At 34.2% G+C, this 4720-nt stretch overlaps 1 pseudogene; it reads right to left on the bottom strand.

The window, feature by feature from the left end:
* Nucleotides 1-1319: 1319 nt before the first annotated feature.
* LOC100405397 (cytoskeleton-associated protein 2 pseudogene) lies at nt 1320-3393 on the bottom strand (annotated as a pseudogene).
* Between the last annotated feature and the right edge of the window lie 1327 nt (nt 3394-4720).

The following is a 4720-nucleotide window of genomic DNA, read 5'->3' as shown; positions in this document are numbered from 1 at the left end:
GTGTATATGAATGTATGATTTCATCAATATATTTTATTTCCTTGGTTTTAAGATGTTTTCATGCAAATTTACTTTATCATAGTAATATTTTCCCTCAAAATTATTTAAAACTACAGTAATTATCTGCTATAATTTTCTTTCATTTTTTTATACAGATATTTTTATTGTGTACAGGTACACATAATAAAAACACTACCCTCTAGAACATGAGAAGTCAATAGAAAAAAAGATATATAAATGGAACGATCATAAAAACAACTAAGCATGTGATCTTCAACCACATTCATATAGTTTTTAAACTAATCTTTTACAATTAAAAAGTCACTTATTTGAAACTGTAGAGTTGACAAATGATGTGTGCCATGTAAGTATTAGTTTAGAAACTTACAAAACAATTTTAGTGGTGGTATTTATAAGTGGAGAGAAAACTGTGTAACTATCAGGTTTCCAGGAACATGATTTAACAGTGAAGTTTTTATATTATAGAGAAGAAAACAAGGGGAAGTATCAAGTATTTTATAAATGCTGTCTAAATTAGAATGACATTTATTCAGTATGATATATTCCTTCCCTACTCCATTCTGATTGTTTAAAAAATACCAAGTGAAGTTACAGAAGTTAAACCACTAAATCTGGCATCTTTTCTTTCTTACACAAAAAGTATCTTCCCTTATAAATGGGGTTATTTAATTAAGTATCTTTCTTGGTGAACTCAGTTATAATCAAAAGAGGCCATGAGACCACAGCCAAAAAGTGACAGTGCAGACACTTTTCATCAACCAATAGGCAGTCCGAGGGACACAACAGAACACAAGTCTGGGTAACATGAATTTGGTGAGAAAGCAAGCTAAACCTCCTGTGTCTTAATATTCAAAGTGAGTCATTCTATACAATTTTTGACTTTCATACTAATCCAAGAAAGGCCAAAATATGTTGTTCTGTTTAAAGGCAGGGAGGCTTATCATAACGCTCAAAAACATGTCAATGCAAACATACACATTTGAACTAGAATAACTCATTTCCTAATGATGCATCACTACTGTACTTATAGTTAATAAAGTGAACAGGCTGCTATTGTAACCTATTTATATTCAAGGAACATTGTAAACTAGCCAACAAAATTTACCGTTCTTAAAGAAAAAACTCAGTCAGTTGAGATTGAAACTGTAGGATTACTTTTCTAATGCAGAGGCCAACTCTTGCCATAACATGAACGTTAGTAAAGGAGCTCACTGCTGTGAATACTTAGGATACATAGGTACTTGGCCAACACCAGACCTAAGGGCAATAGAAGGCTACTCCAAACAAAATACCCCACAAATAATAAAAACCCTATCAGAGCTTTATTTCTCTTCTGCTGTTTAATCCTCAGAGTACATCCGGCACAGTGCTGCATTAGGGAGGCATACAAAAGCTTCAGTTTGTCTTCCCAACTCCATTTGCTGTTCTAAAGAAGACACACAAGGACAATGATCTTTTAACTTATCTGGCAATTTAGAAGTTTTCTCTTGAAGACACTTAGAACGTCTCACTGGTGTTAAAAACTTCAGCTCTTTAAATGCAGAATTTGGTTCATCAAACTGCACCTTCTTTTTCATACTTTGCAAGTATGGCATAGACATATTGTATTTAATTAAGCAACTTGTCCTTGTTTTTGTATTGAGGGTTTTAACATTATGGGTTGGATCTTTTGTTTTGCTGTCTTGCTTTTTTTCACAATCTTGAAATAGCACATTTCTATGATGTTTACTCTCCATTTCCAGGTTTTCTGGATCTACATCAACACCTGTATCTCCAATACTGACTTCTTTGACTTCTTCCTTGGTTGCACACATCTTCTCTGTCCGTATTTTCTTCCCAATTAACTTTTTATTGACTCTTCATTGTTAGAATTGTGTGTTGCATCTCTTCAATAGGCTGAGCCCCTGCCAGAATGGCTTTCTCACAGATTGCAATAATATTTTCAACAGGACTTGTGATTGGTTCCATATGCGCAAGACATATCCAATACTTAGCAAGCTTTTTGGCATCTGGAATATTTTTAATCAAGTCGTTAAGTGTGACCAGTATATTTTCTTTTGGACATCCATCATTAATCAAGTTCAGGCATTCAGAAAATGTGTTGTTGACTTTTTCAGTAAATAATCCTGTTCATCTTGTTCTGCCATGGTAGTCCAAAAAGATCCAACTGGTTTTTCTTTTTGTCCCTCAGACTCACACTGCGTAACTACTGAGTTTGGAGGCCTTTTTAGCACTCTTCCTTTGCCAGCTTTCCACTCACTCAGACGAGCTTTTCTCTCTTCTGTGGTTTCTTTGGGATCAGCTGATCTATCAATGGTTGGTTTTCCTATAGTATGTCTTCGCTGGTCAATGGGCTTTGACTTTTCCATCAGTTTGTCATTAGACGATGAAGCACGCCTGGCCACAACTTCAGAAGCTAAGCTTCATGACAGTGTCTTACTTTTTACTATATCTTGACAAGAACTGGTTTTGACACTAGATAAAGCTGTTTTTGATACTAACGGTTCTTTTTCACAAGGCACTTTCCAGATTGTAACATGGACAGAGGTTCTACTGTTGCCTTGTTTCACAGTGTCCTGGGTATTACTGTGATGACTTCTAATTGGAGGTCGCACACGTTGTGTGTTCTGAGATGTAGTGCTCACAGATTTCGTGGTGGCAGTCATACTTGAGGATCTATTACTTTTCACTGTTACACTGCTGGTGTTTACAGGCTGAGGCTTTGTGGCTTTAGAGACAATGGTTGAAAGTTTCTTTGTTGCTTCAGAACTCTCATCTTTGACTTGCAGAGATTTTCTAAGTGAATTCACCTTAGACTGAACAATCCGGCCATGATAACATCCAAGCACAGGTTTCTTGGGCATGTTAGCATCTTGTTTTTGTTTTTCTGCAGTTATCTGTCTCTTTTTACTATTGTTTTTAAGGTGAAATGCCTGGCTTAATGTCATGTGCTGACTTTGGGGATTATCTTCAGTAGGTAACAATTGCAGAGTTTGATTACTATGCTTAGGTTTATGTGTGTCAATTACTACAGTTGAATTGGTTTGTTCATTTGAAGGTTTTAAAGGAATAAACTTTCTCCCCACTATTGTAATATTTCTGCTCCCTGCAGGTCTCTTCACATTTTGTTTATCAGCCATTTTTGTTTTAAGTTTCAGAACTTTAGTCCTTTCTTGAACTTGGCCCTCAGACGTCACAGTTCTCTGATCTCTACTGGGTAACATCTCATTTTCCTGCTTGTATGCAAAAAGTGTTTTTCTTCTCAACAGATGTTCCTGGAGTTTTTGTCTTCTTTGCTCTTTGAATGTGGACTGGGCCCTTTGACTCGGGGGCAGCTGCCTGCAAGTCTCGGGGCACAGCCGGGGTACTCATCACAGCTTCGGGTCGGGATGTGTCTCCACTTTAGTGCCTATATAGAACTTTCTCCAAGTATCTGCTATGATTTACATGGCATGTTGGGTGGATTTTTTTTTTTTTTTTTACAAAAGTAGATTTTTTTTAATGCTTACATGACCTTTTATATTATTCTTACATTAAGCTTTATTTTCAGATTGTGTTTACTATTCTACAGTGCTATATTTATAGTCTATAAAAGTATTAAGCTCACTATATATTTACATTTCTTCCCAGTGGAAAATTTTTTACTGTAGAAAGAGTATATCATTATTGTATTTTGATATGTTAGTAATTATATCGAAATAATGGGTAGAATCTTGTGAACTATATTAAAGCATAATCAGAATTGTAAAAATATGGTTTATACCAAAATAAGCATCAATATTTGATGACCAACACATTGAAAATTACATTTCAAAGTAGCAAAATGATACGATGAAAAAGTTTATTTTGATTTCTTTTAGTGTCTAATTAATTATTTTAAGCAGATCTTTACTATTAATTTTATTGCATGGTAATCCTGTTTTTCATTTCTACAAAGAACCCAGTATGAAATGTGGACAGAAACAAACCTTAATAGAAATTATACTCAAGTAGATATTTGCCTTGTATCCAAAATGTCTTATCAAACATATTTAAAAGTGTGTGGTTTATACTAATTTGTATTTATAAATTGAAATGTTTGGAAACTACTCAATATTAGGTCATTTTAACAGAGAGGCAACAAATAATGTAAGTAATTTACGATGCTTAAAACACTCATTTTCAAAGGAAGAAAATCAAGAACAGACCTAAAATTAGTTATAAATAATATCTATCTGTTCAATAGTTTCTATCATGTATAATGTGATTAGCAATGCAGTGGAAATATATTTGGTCACATCCCATTCTAATGTCTTGACAAGAAATAGTGCATGGGCATGAATTCACAATGTATTCTGTAATATATTTAGTTTTAAGACTTACAGGCCCTTTTCAATTTGTGTTCTCCATGGTATTAAGTGGTACAGGCAGTAAGAAATGAACACCCTGTTTTGAAAGTTGCTCATGAGTTAGACACATAAGGGTTAATATTCCTGAACAGACACTATATTTGTTACAGTGCTAACAAAAAAATATGAATTCTGTTGAATCAACACAGTAAGTTGACTTATGGAAAATCTGTACAATTAGTTGACTTAAGTAATTCATTTTCTTACGTAGTAACTTCTATCTAATCTATACAACAGCACATCTTTATACAAATCAGAGTAAGGAAATCAGAATAAGGAAAGGCCAATTGAAAATATGCAGTCTCTTCCTT

This window comes from Callithrix jacchus, chromosome 8, assembly GCF_049354715.1.
Source record: "Callithrix jacchus isolate 240 chromosome 8, calJac240_pri, whole genome shotgun sequence".
Taxonomy (NCBI): Eukaryota; Metazoa; Chordata; class Mammalia; order Primates; family Cebidae; genus Callithrix; species Callithrix jacchus.
This window is presented reverse-complemented; position numbering and strand designations above follow the sequence as displayed.